Source organism: Camellia sinensis, unplaced genomic scaffold, assembly GCF_055761805.1.
Source record: "Camellia sinensis isolate YWXY unplaced genomic scaffold, ASM5576180v1 Unanchor3, whole genome shotgun sequence".
NCBI lineage: Eukaryota > Viridiplantae > Streptophyta > Magnoliopsida > Ericales > Theaceae > Camellia > Camellia sinensis.
Genome location: NW_028129178.1, coordinates 10,466,532 through 10,485,024, shown reverse-complemented (window position 1 = coordinate 10,485,024; position 18,493 = coordinate 10,466,532).

The following is an 18,493-nucleotide window of genomic DNA, read 5'->3' as shown; positions in this document are numbered from 1 at the left end:
TTCATAATATCACATAATATTAATATGCTTAGTAGTGCTTTTATTGATTTAGAAACATCATATCAACATCTTGAGCTGATAGTTCAAAAATATTGAATAATTACTCCAGTCAATATTTGCCCACATTTTTTTTCTGATTGACTTGACATGAGTAAAATATCAATATTTGCTAGCAACTTTTACAAGATTGGCTCAATATGGTTTGCATTTTTTTTCTCCCTGCCAAGTAGGATGTTAACGGAATAATAAGTTAGGTCAATACAATATTTTTTCTTTTTGATGTTTCTCCGTAAGCTCTAACCTTAAATCTCCTTTTAAATTCCTAGTGGTACAACCGTTTCAGCTACATTCAAATTCATAACATGCGATATTTTTGGGTGAGTTTATATAGGGTAGCACTATTATACAATATAAACTGTGGAAAAACAAAATTCACTACGGAAATATATGGCTCCCAATAGAGTCATGACATAATTATGGATTATCATGCATAAGGCAGTGATCAAACTCTAATCAAAAACAACAACAATATTATACGTGGAGTAGAATTTATTGTGAGATGAGATCTTATTGGTATAAAAGTTTTAAACAATAAGAGATTGTTTGAGAAACGATTTTTGGAGTTCGTAAACTACTTGTTAAGCAAACGATCAACTATTATAAATAAATTTACATCTCAGGGGTAAAGGTACATTATTTTCTCTATGTAATTTGTCTATTAAATATTTTTATATGTTAAGAGGACTAACTTTGGGCATCAAAGGCCTCTGGCTTCAACGACTGGAGTGCTTTTTGTTATAGATGACGATCACGTGGTGGTTTTGATTATTTTCTTTGTTGGGTTTCTTCATTATGAAGAAGTATTTTATTATTTTTATTTTTTTAATGTCTGTACAATTGGTCTATGGAAACGACAACATTTAACGGTGAAAATTTTCAAGCCGGTCATTCTTTTGATGTTGACCGTAATATACCCGACTACTGGTATTATCTTAATTTACCTCTCTGGTGAGTTTTCTTAAATAAATTTTTTCTTATTATTGGTTGTTGGGATCAATTAAATAGCTTGACTTTTGAATTCAAAAGTAATATTGTTGCAAAAGTATTAGATAACATCCAAATCAAGTTATTGGTGGTGGCGATCAAGCCATTGAAGAGTCCCTGCAGTATTATGCATGAAATATCACATTGATCTAATTCTTTGCAGTCTCATGCAGCACCAGCTGGGCCTCAAAACCTTTAAAATGGCCACGGTACAACCATGCTCGACCCTTTGTAGCAATTAGATCCAAAAGGCAATGTTTGTTGCAGTTTGCTGTCTCGTAACCGCATTATTTAATCAGCCACTCACCGTCAGAAATAATAGCTTGCTTGGTACGCTACGAAAATCATTTTTGAGAACTTTGCTGCAAAGGGCTTTGGATATACAACAATAGCTTCTTTGCCCACACGTCCTCTTTACGTGTCCTCCACAGCGAATCTTCCTTGGCTGAATGCTACTATTGCAATGAAGCCCGGCAACAAATTGATTCCGCAAAAAATGAAGTAAGTCGATGTCTGCCTGACTAGATAATTCCTCATACAACACGTAACGATTCATAGTTGTACAGGTGGCAAATCTAGTCCAGACTGATAAACTCGCCCAATTGTACCTATTTGAAGCCCATGTAAACCCACCTAAATCAATAAATGGGCTTAAATGGGTTTCTCATCATCAACCCAATTAAAATTGGATTTACAAGGGTTGAACATGAGTATTTAAGCCCGTCTAAATGGGCACGACTTCTACCACCCGTCCACCACCTCCTTCTCCACCATTGCAGCTCCATCACCACCATCACCACTACCTCCTCTTGTGAGTTTTGGGTTATATATTGGAGTCGTTTGTGATCATTAGAACCTGTACGGAGAGAACGCATAACGACTTTAGGATATCGTCTTTGACATGCCTCTCATAATCACACAGGTTATTTTCTGAATCTCCTTCTTGTTGGGTATACCTCCTTAGTGGAGTATGAAACCCAATTGGCTTATTAAAACTATTTAATTTGGTTTGGTGGTTGTTATAATATATTTTATATATTATATCTAATTTTTAGAGGCCCAACGGATGTTTAAAAAATTTGTTTGATGGCAACTAGGATTTTGATAAAAAGCTCAAAATAAAACAATAGTTTATTAGTATTGTTATGCTTGCGAGAGTGCTGCCGTTGATATTGTTTCTTCGGTGTGGCAGCTGTGATTATCAATTGGGTGAGGTAGTACCTTTTGGATCAAAAAGTCAAATCGGTGTGTTTGTTCTCAAAGAATCGCTTGTTGTGTTCATGGTAGTGCTGTGATTGATTATTCGGAATTAGAGGCAGCTTGTTCAAGTTGTTGTGTGGGCTGGTTTGATTCGCTATTTTGGGTTTTCTTCCTTAACGGTAGTTTGTGAGACCATTCGTGTCTCGTTCGTAATCGTTTGAAAAATCTTGGTTGATAGTGGAATCAGATTTCGGTCTTGTGGACATATCTCACATTAAGGGAACCACGTAAAAAAATTTATGTCGTTATTGATTTAATCTTCTTCTTCTTTTTTTTTATTTTTTTATTTTTTTATTTTTTTTTGCATTAGTTTTTATTTCCATTGATTGATTTAGTTGTGGGAAATCATCATTTTTCCCTAACAACTGATATCAGAGCTTGCGGTTTATTTAGGTTTATTTATTTGTATAAATCAATGGAGAGGAATATGGGCCTTATGTCTCGCCTCTATGGAAGCAATTGGGTAACTTGGAAAACTAAAATGGAAGACCTATTATTTTGTAAAAATTTGTATGGACCCATTGAGGGTAATAGTGGTAAACCTGAGGATATGAAAGATGATAAATGGAAGAGGCTTAATCGAAAAGCCGTTGGTGTTATCTGTTAATGGATTGATGACAGTGTGTTTCATCATGTTATTGTTGAAACTTTGGCACATGATTTATGAAAAAAATTAGGTCTGTATGACAGAAAATCAACCACAAATAAAGCCTTTATGTTTCGAAAGCTGGTTAATTTAAAATATAAAGATGACAACTCCATTCCGGAACATTTGAATGAAATAAAGAGTATTGTTAACCAACTTGCTTCTATGAAAATTATTTTTAATGAGGAGTTGCAGGCTTTGATGTTACTTAGTTCTTTGCCTGAAAGTTGGGAAACTTTGGTTGTGATGGTTAGTAATTTGGCGCTCGATAGAGTTGTCACAATGAGCCAAGTCACTAGTAGCTTGTTGAATAAAGAAACTAGAAGAAAATCAACAGGTTCTTCTCATTCGGAGGGATTTGTTGTGAGAGGCCAAAGCAAAACAAGGGGGAGGAGTAAGACTCCTCATGGGCATGATCAAAGCCGTGATAAATCAAGAGATGGTTCTTTTTCAAAGAAAGACATTAAGTGCCATTATTACCATAAGAAAGGGCACATGAAGCGGGAATGCTGAAAGCTCAAGAACAAGGACAAAAGGAGTGACAATAGTGTGGATAAGAAGCAAGGAGATACAACGGTGGTTACTACTAATGGTGATCTCATGGTCGTTTGTGAAGATAATTGTGTCAATTTTGTGAGCCAAGAGAGCAATTGGGTGATTGATTTCAGTGCTTCTTTTTATGTGACTTTTCAAGTTGATTTCGTTACTACCTACACCAAAGGAGATTATGGGTGTGTTCAAATGGGTAATGAAGGTTTGTCTAAAATTGTTGGCATGGGAGATGTTTGCTTGAAAACAAATTTGGGCTGCAAGTTGTTACTTAAAGATGTGAGGCATGTTTCAAACATTCGCCTCAATTTGATCTCTATCGGAAAGCTAGATGATGAAGGCTACAACAACAAATTTGGTGATGGAAAATGGAAGCTAAAAAAGAAATCTTTGGTGGTGGCTAAGTGCAAGAAGACTCACACACTTTACTCAACACAAGGAAAAATTTGTAAAGGTATTATTAATGCACTTGAGGATGATACTTTTTACTGAATTGTGGCACAAACGGCTTGCGCACATGAGTGAAAAGGGGCTACAAGTTTTGTTCAAGAAAAAATTTATATCCGGTTTGAAAGGTACACATATTAAAACTTGTGTTCATTGTTTGGCGGGCAAACAACATAGAGTTTCTTTTCATAAAAATGTTGCTTTTAGAAAAGAAAATGTTTTGGAGTTGATTCATTCGGATATTTGTGGTCCTTTGAAAGTTAGAACACATAGTGGTGCACTTTATTTTGTTACTTTCTTTGATGATTATTCAAGGAAAGTTTGGACTTTTTCACTAAAAACTAAAGATCAAGTTCTAGATGTGTTTAATCATTTTTAGGCCATGGTTGAAAGAGAAACAAGAAGAAATTGAAATGCATCTGAACAGACAATGGTGCTGAATACATTGGTCCATTTGATGAGTATTGTCGCAGCCAAGGTATTCGGCACCAAAAGATAGTTAAAAAAGACTATCTGAGAGCATGAACCACACCATTGTGGAAAGAATAAGGTGTCTGCTTTCACATGCTAAATTGCTAAGATCCTTTTGGGGTGAGGCAATGAGGACAGCGGTTGACGTGATCAATTTGTCTCTTTCATATCCTTTGAATGGTGATGTTTCCGAAGAGTTTGGAGCAGCAAAGATGTGTCTTATGAGGATTTGGGAATGTTTGGTTGCCAAGCCTTTGTTCATATGCCAAAGAATGAGAGGTTCAAGCTTGATAGCAAGTCAAGATAATGCATTTTTCTTAGCTATGGCGTGATGAATTTGGTTATAGATTGTAGGATCCGATCGATAAGAAAGTTATTCAAAGCTGTGATGTTGTGTTTCTTGAAGACCAAACAATTGATGACTTTGAAAAAAGTGATTAACCGGAGACAAAAACTAGTGATCTTATTGACATAGATCTATCTCCTTCATCTTCGGTCGATGATGAAAATGAGCGAGATGTGCAGCCACCTTTTGAAGATGTAGATGACGATGCTACTCCAAATGAAGTTGAGCCCGAAATTGAGGAATAGCATCCAACTCAAGAACCGCCACCATAACTTGAGTTGATAAAATCCACAAGGGATTGGCAACCTTCGAAAAAGTATCCTCCCAATGAATTTGTGTTGATATCAGATCAAGGGGAGCCCGAAAGCTACCCAGAAGCAATTGAGCTTGTAAAGAAATGTGATTGGAAAAAGGCCATGGAAGAGGAAGTGAATTCCTTAGTTGAAAATCACACTTATGATTTAGTGAAGTTGTCTAAGGAGAGAAAAATTTTGAAAAATATGTGGGTTTTCAAATTGAAGAATGATGGCAAGAATTTAAGTTACAAGGCATGCTATGTTGTGAAAGGCTTTAGGCAAAATAAAGGTGTTGACTTTGATGAAATTTTCTCGCCAAATGTGAAGATGTCTTCTATTCGGGTTGTACTTGGCATGGTTGCAAGTATGAACCTTGAAGTTGAACAACTTGTTGTGAAGACAACATTCTTCATGGTGATCTTGAAGAAGAATTTACATGGAGCAACCAGAGTGTTTTGTTAAAAAAGGGAAAGAGAAATTTGTTTGCAAATTGAACAAAAGTTTGTTTGGTCTCAAGCAAGCACCGCAACAATGGTACAAAAAATTTGACTCTTTTATGATGAATAATGGTTTTTCTAAAACCACTTCTGACCATTGTGTGATTGTGAAAATTTTTCCAGATGACAAATTTGTTATTCTTTTGCTTTATGTTGATGACATGTTAATTGTGGGTCAAGATTCTACCATGATTAACAAATTGAAATTAGAGTTGAGTATGTCTTTTGCTATGAAAGATTTGGGGCCGGCAAAGCAAATACTTGGTATGAAAATTGTTCATGATTACAAAAAGGGGTTGATTTGGTTGTCTTAAGAAAACTACATTGAGAAAGTGCTTGAGAGGTTCAACATGGATAAAGTAAAGCCAATTGGTTATCCACTTGCGGGTCACTTCAAGCTTAGTTCAAATCAATGTCCTACAAGTACAAAGAGAAGGAAGAGATGCTGAACATTTCTTATGCTTTAGCGGTTGGTTCTTTGATGTACACCATGATTTGTATAAGACCGGATATTGCTCACGCCGTTAATGTGGTAAGTTAGTTTCTCTCTCATCTGGGTAAAGAACATTGGGAAATGGTGAAATGGATTCTAAGGTATCTTCGAGGGACTTCGAAGGTGTGTTTGTGTTTTGGAAATGGTAAGCCGATGCTTGATGGGTTCACAGATTCCGATATGGCCGGTGATGTTGATTATAGAAAATTTACTTTGGGGTATTTGATGAAATTTGTAGGGAGAGCTGTGGCATGTCAATCTAAATTACAAAAATGTGTTGCTCTCTCAACTACCGAAGCGAAATTTATCGCCATTACGGAAGCTTGCAAAGAAGAGTTATGGTTGAAGAAATTTTTGCAAGAGTTGGGTTTGAAGCAAGAAATGTATGTGCTTTATTGTGATAGTCAAAGTGCTATTAATTTGAGTAAAAATTCTACTTTTCATTCGAGATCAAAACACATTGATGTGGGATACCATTAGATTCATGATGTGTTAGATTTGAAATTGTTACAACTCGACAAGGTTCACATTGATGATAATATTTCGGATATGTTGACTAAGACTCTGTCGAGGGACAAATATTTGAAGTGTCGAACTTTAGCGGGTATGGTTGATGTCTCATACATTAGCGGAGTATGAGACCCAATTGGTTTATTAAGAATATTTAATTTGGTTTGATGTTGGTTATAATATATTTTATATATTATATCTAACTTTTGAAGGCCCAATGGATATTTAACAAATTTGTTTGGTGGCAACTAGAGTTTTGATAAAAAGTCCAAAATAAAACAATAGTTTATTAGTATTGTTATGCTTGCTAGAGTGCTGCTGTTGATATTGTTTCTTCAGTGTAGCAGCCGTGATTATCAATCGGGTGAGATAGTGCCTTTTGAATCAAAAAGTCAAATCAGTGGGTTTGCTCTGAAAGAATAGCTTGTTGTGTTCATGCTAGTGCTGTGATTGATTATTTGGAATTAGTGGCAGCTTGTTCAAGTTGTTGTGTGGGCTGATTTGATTCATTATTTTGGGTCTTCTTCCTTAAGGGTGGTTTGTGAGACTATTCGTGTCTCGTTTGTAATCGTTTGAAAACTCTTGGTTGATACTAAAATCGAATTTTGGTCTTGTAGACGTGCCTCACATTAAAGAACCACGTAAAAATTTTTGTGTCGTTATTGATTTAATTTTTTCGCATTAGTTTTTATTTCCATTGATTGATTTACTTGTGGGAAATCATCTTTTTTTCCTAATACTTCTTGTTCTTCTTCTTCTTCTTCTTCTTCTTCTTCAGTATTCTATTATATATATATATATATTTTTAATTTTATCAAACTGTACATAACCTATTTTACAATTTAATCTTTTCATTATTTGTATTTTACAATTTAATTTGTTAGTCTTGAACAGAAATTGTTAAAAAAAATATGAAATTTATGTCCTTCGTCAATTCGGTAACATTGAGTAGTAAATTTGTATTGCATGAATCTGTTTTATCTCGTTGAATTGTGTTGCATAAATTTTCTTTGATCACATTAACTTTTATATATATATATATATTAATTCTTGAAAGTTGCAAAACTTGTTTGTGTTGTGTAGTTGTTGTTGTTGTTGTTGTTTTTTTTTTTTTTTTTTTTTTTTTTTTAAATTATTCTTAGGAATGTTGTTGAGTAAAATCAAAATTTTCACATGATAAATATTATATTATTTAAAAGTGTATAGTTAGCTGTTGTTCTCTTATGTATAGAACACTTCATACAATTTATGATATTTAACTAGCATAGTTCATGTTTGAAATTATTCTGTTCAAATTTGTTTTGTATTAAATACTGTCACATTTTACCTGTATATTTATTCTTAAATTGTTGGTAATTAAATTTACACTTATAATAACATTAGTATTTGTTTGATTGTTATTTGTTACAGATTAATATACTTTTTTGCTCTCTTGTTCTTTAAATATTTAAAATGGCTAATTTTGAAAAAACTGCTAATGTGAAGCTTGAGAAATTTAATGGAATTTTTTTTGAAAGATGACAAAAACAAACAAAATATTAGTTGACTGTATTGGGTCTTATGTCTGCCATAGAAAATCAGGATTTTGTTGGATCTTGGTTGTCACCTGAACAAATCGAATTTCATTGTTAAATAGAATCCTTGGTGTTTTGTCTAACAATTTGTGTGATATGTATCAATCAGCCACCTCGATTGCAAAAGAACTATGGAAAAACTTACAGGCCGAATATGGAACTATAGATGCTAGTATTGATAGACTCATTGTCTCCAATTTTAATGGGTATAAAATGAAAGATAACAAATTTGTAGGAGACCAAATATATGAATTTCAAGAATTACTTAGAAAAGTAGAAAAGAAAGAAACAACTTTTAGTGAGGAGTTTAAAGTGTCTTGCCTTATTGATAAATTACCTCCATCTTGGAATGATTTTGCTACGTGTCTTAGGCATAAATAAGGAGATTTGTTATTAACTCAAGTAATCAATACACTTAGGATGGAAGAGAAATATAGATCAAATCTAGAAACTAAAAAAGAGAAATATAATGATTCTGGTTTAGACCTGACGCATTTCTTGCTTTTGAATCCGGGAATCCATGTCCTTAACTATTGTTCATTTCATTTTCATGTTGTTACTAGTTGAGTTTGGCTATTTGAGAGTTATTGTTGTGTTTGAAACATGTTTGGAGTTAGTTTTTCAAAAGAGTGTTGCCTAGATTTTTTTTTTGTTTGTTCACTCCAGCAGTCTTTGTGTGGTTAGGGAATGTTGCCTTGGTAAATCTGGTTAGGGAGTGTGGTTGTGGTTGTTATGTTGGCCTGTGTGTCCTTGGTGAAAGTTCAGAAACTCGTACAGTTAGGTGTCGATCCTTCCAATTAGTACTGGTAAAATGGCTTTGGTAGTGTTTGTATAGCATACCGGCAGACATGTACCTAGAGATTCCCAGCGTTTTGTATCCACTGCCTTGTTTTCTGTTATAAAGGATTATTTTCATGAATTGATTTATAATATGGCATTGCATAGTTTTGAGATGGAAATGAGAAATGTTTGACAAATGGCATGCATGTGCTTTCACCTTATGACTTTGTTAGGATTCATATATTGCATTAAAGTATCTTTCAGGGCTTTTGCTCACCCTATGTGGAAAACAAATTTCAGGTACTAATGATATACCTCCACTAAGGACATAGCTTGGGAGGACTTTGAGCCAAGGGCTTCCTTTTTGTTATTTGATGTAATTATTTTTTGTAAAAGCCTTGGGCTTTATTTGTATTGAGTTGAACTCATTTTCATGTAACCAGGCATTGCCTTGGAAAGATGTAGCTATTAGGGCATATAATTACTTGGATTTTACTTTTCTTTTAATTTGTGTATCCATGTCATCTTTTGTAACATCAAGTTCATCAATGGAATGTAAAATCTGATGTTATTGTTCAAATTATCAATGCTATGTGATGGGCTATTGTTATTATTTTGGGGGTGTTACAACTAAACTCCAAAGGTAAATTTGGTGGAGATTGGGAATAAGAATATTTTCAACAATAGGAGTAACTTTTGACCTAAAGGTAAAAATTTCAAGAACAACCTTAAGTTTAAACCGAGAGGTCAAAATGGAAAACACCATAATAACCACTACCAAGCCAATGCTAATAATCCTAAGGGACAAGGGAGTGTCAAAAGGTTGTGCTATGTGCATAGGAGAGCTAATCACTATGCTAAGGATTGCTTCTTTAAGAAGATTGAGTAGTATAAACCAAGGTTCAACAATAACCAAAATACTAAAGGTCATAATACTCAAGTGAATATGATTTCGGAGAGAGAAGAATTTGTTGGACCATCTTTTAGGTATAATCCTGAAATTAATTTATATTTGAATATCAAGATTGGTGGTTAGATTCTGGGGCTAATATACATGTGCGTTTTGATTGTGGTTATTTTAAAACTTTTCAGAAATCAAGTGGAGGAAGTGTAACTTTGGGGAATGAATCAGTCGCTCCAATACTTGGCATTGGAGATATAGATTTGAAGATGACTTCTGGAAAGATCTTAACTTTGAAAGATGTGAGATATATTCATGAAGTTCTAAGAAATCTTATTAGTGGATCGTGTATAGTATAGTTAGGTCACATAGTTGTAATGGAATCGAATAAAATTGTAATAAGTAAAAATGATATTTTTATTGGAAAAAGTTTTTGTATGTGATGGTTTATTTAGATTAAATGTATATTTTGAAGTTAATAATATCTTTCATAATATTTTGAATCTTGAAGTTTGTGATTTGTAGTATGGAAGACTTGGACATGTGAGTATAAGGAAAATTAGAAAAATACTGGATTTAGAATTAGTACCTAAGTCACCTATTGATGTCAAACACAAATGTGAAATATGTGTGCAAGCAAAACAACCTAAGAAACCTTATAAATCTGTAAAAAGAAATTCATAACTCCTAGATTTTATACATAGTAATGTTTGTGATTCTAATAAACCACCAACTAGAGCAAGAAACAAGTATTTTGTAACCTTTATAGATGATTGTTCTAGGTTTTGTTACTTATATTTAATTAAAACCAAAGATGAAGTGTTTAGTAAATTTAAAATTTATAAAGTTGAGGTACAAAATCAATTAGAAAGGAAGATTAAGAAACTTAGATCTGATAGAGGAGACGAATATAATGTAGGTATCCTTAGTAATTTTTGTGTAGAACATGGCATTATTTATGAGGTAATCCCACCTTATTCTCCACAATCTAATGGAATAGTTGAAAGAAAAAAATAGAACTCTAATGGATATGATAAATGCAATGCTTATTAGTTTTGGTTACTGCAAAGCTTGTAGGGGAGAAGCGGTACGCACTGCTGTTGTTATAGTAAATAGAGTAATTGTAAATTATAATGACAAAACACTTTATGAAATCTGAAAAAAAAAAAGTAACTAATCTTAAAATTTTGAAAGTGTGGGGATATTTAGCAAAGGTAGCAATTCCAAAATCTAAACATAAGAAAATAGGACCTAAAACAATTGATACCGTTTTCTTAGGATATGCTCAAAATAGTAGTACTAATAGATTTCTAGTAATAAATTCTTAAATAAGTGAAATTACTAATAATACAATAATTGAATATTGAGAAACTACATTTTTTGAAGATTTTTTTCCATATAAAACTAGGATCGCAAATCTGGTTGTTGATAGAACTTTTAATACTAGTGCTAGTGTTATTCCTTTGAGAGATGATTATGAACATCTAGACATAGAACCTAGAAGAAGTAAGAGAACTTGAATAGAGAAAACTTTTGAAGATGATTTTTATATATTTTTAGTTGAAGGAGAGCCAAATACTGTTATAGAAGTTATGTCATCCTTAGATGCTCCATTTTGAAAGGAAGCCATTAATATTGAGATTGAATCAATACTTCAAAATAATACTTAGGAGTTGACTAATCTACCTCCCAGGAATAAAGCTATTGGTTGCAAATGGGTATTTAGAAAAAAAATTAGAACCTGATGGAAGTATAGATAAATATAAGGCAAGATTAGTAGCCAAGGGATTTACACAGAAGAAAATAATAGATTATTTTGATACCTATTCACTTGTTTCTAAGACTACTATCATTATAATTTTAATTGCTCTAGCATCCATTTATCATTTAGAAATTCATCAAATGGACTTTAAAACTTCATTTTTGAACAGAGATTTAGATGAACGCAACCTGAAGCTTTTATGGTTAAAGGACAAGAATATAAAGTTTGCACGTTAGTTAAATCTTTGTATGGACTTAAGCAAGCTCCTAAGGTAATTCTATAATATGGTTTTAAGATTAATGAACATGATTGATGTGTATACTTTAAAGACGATAATGGAGAATGTATTATTTTGTGTTTATATGTTGAAAATGTGAAATTTTATTTGTCTTCGAAATTTGATATGAAAGATTTAGGAGAAGCTTATATAATTTTGGGTATAAAATTAGAGAAAACAACCAAAGGTATTACATCAAATCAATCTAGAATCCTAGAGAAGATGTCAAAAAAGTTTGATTATTATAATTTCAAACCTGTTTCAACTGCTTATAATCCTAGCATGAATTTAAAGAAAAATAATGGTGCACCTGTATCTCAACTTAGATATTCTCAAATTATTGGATCACTTCTCTATATTGCTAATAAGACTAGACCTAATATTTCCTATGTTGTTAGGAGATTAAGTAGACACACTCACAATCCTAGTAAAGATCATTAGGTTGTTGTGGAAAGAGTTTTTAAATATCTAAGAAGAACTCTAGATTATTCACTTTGCTTTAGTGGTTTTCCTAATGTAGTTGAAGGTTATAGCGATACAAATTGGATAATAGATAACCTAGATGCTAAGTCTGCTACTGCATATATATATATGTTTGGTGGAACAACAATATCTTGGGGTTCTAAAAAACAAATTGTTATCTCTAGAAGTATAATAGAATCAAAACTTATAGCTTTAGATACTATGTGTACTGAAGTTGAGTGGATTAAAAATTACTTTTTCATATTCCACTTGTGAAAAATTCTATTCCTGCCAGTTTCATACATTGTGTGTAACGTCCTGACAAATGAACCTCCCTATTCCCCTTCTCATCCGGGCATTACCAATACAAGATCGACAACGCAAACTAAACAAAATAGAAATGATATAACATTAATAACATTCCTTCCCTTTTGAACTATTTCCAAACTTTACGACATTGTTTTATTACATTTATAATAAAAAATAAAATAGTTCAACAAGTAAGGAATGGTTTAACAACAATTTTATCTTTGTTAAATTAAATATCTGACTACACAGTCACCCAAAAATTGTCTCTGGCACACGCAGAATATGATTCAACACAAGCTTTCACATCCCCAAAAGTTTTCTTTAACTAAAAAAAGTTCATTTAAGAGGCAGTTCATCTTCATTTCCTGAAATTTGGTTAGTTTAGGGTGAGCGAAAGCTCAGGAGGTAATGCACTTAACAGGTTATAACATTAATTGAAAAACCCATGATCATGCAATGCAACATTTGATAATTTTTATTATGTATATGTATGAATGCCCTTATGAATGAGTATGCCCCATGTAGGTTAAGTAAACATTTCGTGAATTTACACAGGGCGATAAATATACTATGACCTTCCAAGTAAGAGTCTGTAGACACCCCATTTTTGACCGTCCTCAAGACTTGGACGTCACCGTTTGAACACCCGGTGATCATCCATGTTTGTGTTCGTTTGGAGTTCCCGGAGGTCTCGGCTTGCGCGCCTTGCCTCAGGATCTCTCGACTCGACTGTTTAGTGTCTGGTTTTGCACCAAACACTTGTGTTTTGCCTTGGAGGGGCAGGGAATGCCTTGTGAGGTATCCCCACACATCACCGGCCATGGCCAGAGGCCGCCGGCTGGTGTTTTGTTGCCATCGGCAATGTATATTGCCGGTCGGCATTCTTTGTTGCCGGTCGGCAAAACATTTTGTCAAGATGGCAATTTTGAGCAGCAGACTACTGTTCATCTGCTTTTGCAGATATATTAATATAGCTGTATGACATTTTGTTCCCCTCTATACACGTGTATGGAGGGATGGCCTTCTTGTTAGCTTACCTTGTAAGCTTTACAAGATTGGCTCCTCTATAAGAGGAGCCCTCCTCTCTTGGCTTTAGGGTTGGACAAAAAGGTTAGAAAATATACAGAGGAGAGCTCTGGATTAGGGTTAGGGTTTGTGTCTCACCTATCTCTATTTCTCTCTTTCTTTTTACCTTTGTGTGTGTATAAGTGCATTTGTGTCTTACTATTGCACACAAACACATAGTGTTACACCTTCGCTTGGCTATTGAGGTCCTAAGAGGTTGTTCTTGAGGTTCTTGGGTGGTTTTGAGCTTGGAGGAGCAGCTGGTCCACCATTGTTGAAGAGGTCTTCAAGGGTAACAATCTTGCCCCTTTTTACCCCTTTCTTGCATTGCATTTTTGCCTATCTTAGAACTGTTTTTGAGCTTAGTGTATAATATAAAAAGTTCTGTTTTTAGGCCCTCTAAATAGTTTGTTTAGAGTGTTTTGTGGTTTGGAGGTGTTTGACCCCTCTTAGGCCTTGAGAGGCCCCATTTTGTGCTATTTTGAGTGAGCTCCGGGACCTTGGTGTTTGGGCCTCCTCACCACTGAGATTTTGAGGGATTTCAGAGGTGAGGATGGTGCCTTGAGGTCCCAAGAAGGAGAGGGCCACCCCCTCTCCTTGTTGTCCTTGAAAAGGGCCATTTTTGCCTCTTTAATGAGCACCTAGTTAAGCCTCATGTTGACCATGCCTTGGCTATCATTTATGCTTATTTTGCCATGAAATAGCATTGTTGTATGTTGGTTTTGGTACACCATGCATGCTTAGCATACCTACCTTGTAATGCCATGTTTAGGCCTTAACATGCCTTAGGTTGTAAACCATTGTTCTAGCATGTTTTAGGCCTAGCTTTGTGAAGCTTTTGTGTTTAGAGGTCTGTCCTTAGTTGTTTTGGCCGGCCATGACATGTTTAGTATAGCCCCTTTGCATTTTGGCTTGTTGGCCTTAAGTATGTAAGGGTATAGCATGCGTTACTTGCTTTATTTTAATGGTTTGGCACCATATGTAACATCATTTCAGTCCCTTTAGCATGCTTGTATGCTTGCCTTGGATGCCTCCTTGATGCCTTATGAGCTTGTGTTGTATACTCCTTGAAAGTGCATTTGTGCATGCTTTTGAATTCAAGCCATTTAGATGCCATCTAAGTGGTCTTTTGAGCTTTGTTTTATGTGCTAAAACTCTGTTTTTGATCATTAAATTCATGCCATGTTTGGTCTTGTTAAGTGTGGTCAAATACTTCATTAGCTTGCCTTGAATGCTTGGGCCATTTGTTGCATGTTTAGCCTATCTTGTTTGCTTGGTTTGGCACCATGTTCTTGCATGATTTTCAGAGCTTAATACATGCCCCATGTCCATGATTATTCCCTTTTAAGTGTGCTTAGAAGATGCCCTTTGATGCTTAAGTGTTTAGGCCTTAACGTGTGCATGTGTGTATGTGTGTTTGGTCTCATCTTCTTAAGCTTTGGCCACTGTTTTGGGCTTAGTATAGGGCTGCCCAAGTTAGTTTAAGTCCACTCTTTACATGTTGTTACATGTCTTACACTTTGCATGCTTTGATTGCATCATGTCTTGCATGTCCACTAGCTTGCATGCTTGTTCATTGCTTGCCTTTTTGCATTGCCATGTCGCATCCTTAGCTCACATGCCTAGGATTATATTCCATTTGCATGCATGCTTGGCCTCTTGAAATGCTTGTGATAGAGGTTGAGTCCCATTGGTTTGTTCATATGCATTGCATTCCATATCAAAAATGCACACTTGATTCTTTGGGCCATCACGCATTAAAATGCGCGATTGATGGTCCAAGAACCAAGGATCATGGCCCTTTGAGTCATAAACATGATAAAGGGGTAGGATTGGTGCATACATTGCTTGAATTGCATTGCCATGCCATGCCTTGCCCTCTGCTGCTGTCAATTGCAGATTCTGCAGGAACTTTCTGCCGACCGGCAGTGTTAAGTGCCGACCGGCAATCCTTCCTTGGCCGATAGCTTCACCAACAGCCAGTGATCACATACCATTGCCGGTGGCCATTCCACTCAGCCGGTGGTGTCTCTCAATGTCCAGGGAAACAATCCTGAAACTTTGGCAGTCTCCAGAGGAGTATAGCAAGGAAAACAGAGGCAGCTTGTGCATGGCAGTGTACTTCCGGGCAGGACCGAGCACGCATTGCATTAGGCTCTCTTCCCGAGGCGGTTTATCTGTTTTCCCTAGATCAGTTAATTTGCTTAGCTAATTAGATGGCCTGTAATGTTTAATTAGCTTGTTGGTTAATTATCTGTAATATTTATTTGGTCCCTCCGAGCGAGGGTAAATTTGTAATAAGTGTGGGTGAGTGTGTGCATGTCTTCCAACCCCCACTTCTTTCTCCTTTTTACTTACCTGCTTTGATGGTTAGTAATAGGTCATGTTTAAATTAGCATACCTTATGCTATGCATGCATGCATCCATACATTTGTCTTGCATGCACCGGGCTCGGTACATCATGCTAACTGCATTTGTACTTCAATTCCAAATTGAATACGTGCATCAATTGATCGCATTTCACATGCCATGTTTAGGTTAGCCGAGCCTATTCTAATTGCATCCTGTATGTGTTGCATTAGTCAATTTGACATGAACTAGGACCATGCATGTTGGCTAACTAGTTTATTGTTTTGGCTCGGAGTACTCAGTAGGCATTTATGCTTTAGCATATCGCATGCGTGTGAATGCTATCATGACAGTATGCTTACCATGTGGCTAGTTGCTTATGTGATAAACTGTTTGGATGCCTGTGGGTGAAGGTTGGATTGTCTGAGTTGGAAAAACTCGTTGAAATTCGTATTTTAGCCTACTTGCGAGTAGCAAATTCCAAAGTGTTTTTCAAGACAAACGGATATGCAATGCTTATTTCCAAATTAGGCAATCTGGTCTATACTTGTGTGCTGTGCGCATAACATAGTAATTCTAGGCTAACAAATGGGATAAGAACACATAAACGTTTTCAAAAACGGATATCACGGTTAGTAGAGGCCGATCTTCGGATCGGGCGAGAGGGGGTGCTCATAGCTGACCTTCCCCGATCATACCCAAGTTCCCGAGCCGAGGCAACTTTGGTGATGACGGACACGTGGCCTTTCGCACCGAGTCAGGGTTTCCTAAATCCCCCCATAAAAAATATTTAGGTGGCGACTCTGTATCTGGCAAAGCAGTCCATGTTTGGCACTTCTTTCAAAATCTGTTTTCTCAAAACGATTTGTCGGATTTGGAATCTTTGGTTCAGATTTAGAACCGTGACACAAATCGAGTCCGAACTGTAGCGAGGGCCCCCCATGCGGGCGCGTCTACAGAGTCGAAATTCAAAAAACATAGATAGGTATAGGTTTTGTATACTTAAAATAGTCCCACATTTGCCGACTCTAGAAACGGCGGGGCGATGGGCACCCAAAAATATTTTCCTTTCGCATTTGCCAACTCCAGAAACGGCAGAGACGTGGGCACCCAAAATCATGTTTTTCCATATTTACCGACTCTAGAAACGATGGGCTCATGGACAGCCAAAAACATTTTCCCACATTCGTCCGGCGTTATGCGCAGACAGGGCAATTGGGCACCTTGACTCCCCGAACAGGTACCAAATGCAATACGCAACTTAAAACCACCCGACTCACTACCAAAACTCATAGACTATTTACCCCCTTTTTAGATGTCCACTGTTTGCACCATCCATTAAATCACAAAAGAAATTTAGTAATGCATATGATGCATGAATTTGTAAATACTCATTTTTCCCTAAAATGATTTCCAATGTACCCAATTCACTATTTCACCTTTCAGTAATACCCATGGTTCAGTCAACAATCATCACAAACACAAGGTGTATATAGAAAAGCATTTCAAACCCTACATTTCAACCTCAAAGTTAGGCAATTACCCTGAATTTCATGTTTTAAGAATCAATTGAACAAAACCCCTCTTTTTAAAACAAGTTTCAAAATAGGGTTTATAGAAAAATTAGGGGTTTCCTCTCTTTCATGAATTAGAGGTTAAATTTCTTCACCAACAACAATAATAGTGAAAGATAAATATAATTCCGTCCATAATCATGAACCATTACTTATATCTTTCCAGATCATTTGGTAGCAAACACAATCCATAAATATACTTATACACCTATATATATATATATATACACAAAATGAATAGCTAATGAAATTACCACATATGAGTTCCAAATTAAAGGTATAACAAGTTAAGGACACCCCGTCCTCAAAAAAATAGAAGCTAAAGTAGAGAATCCAAGCAAAATGTCAGCCAAATCACGAAACAATCGGTGAATAGCTTGAACTTGATTTGCTCCTAAGTTATCTTGAAGGATCTTGGGTGAATCTACAGCAAAATGTTGAGAAATCAAGTGGTTTGGGGGCTAGGGTTTCAAAATGGGTAATAGAGAGAGAGAGAGAGAGAGAGAGAGAGAGAGAGAGAGGGGAATTGGAAAAAGTGAGGAAAGAATGAGTTATATTGACTTTTAAGTAAACTGTCCTGAATAAACCACTTGAGAGAACTTTTCATTGCTCGAGCGAACAGCATAATTTCGAGGGGATTGCTCGAGCGATCTTTTTACCACTTGAGCAAAAAACAAGAGGTTCTATAAGTTTTGCAAAGCTATAGTGGAAATACTGAGAGCCTGAATTCTACGCTCGAGCAACCACTTCACTGCTCGAGCAGTCCCACCTGCAAAATGGCAAACTACTAAGAGCTAAGAATCTTCACTTGAGTGACCAAATAACCGCTCGAGCGGTCCCCAAAACTCAACTATTACAACCTACCATCCTTAAAGAATTTC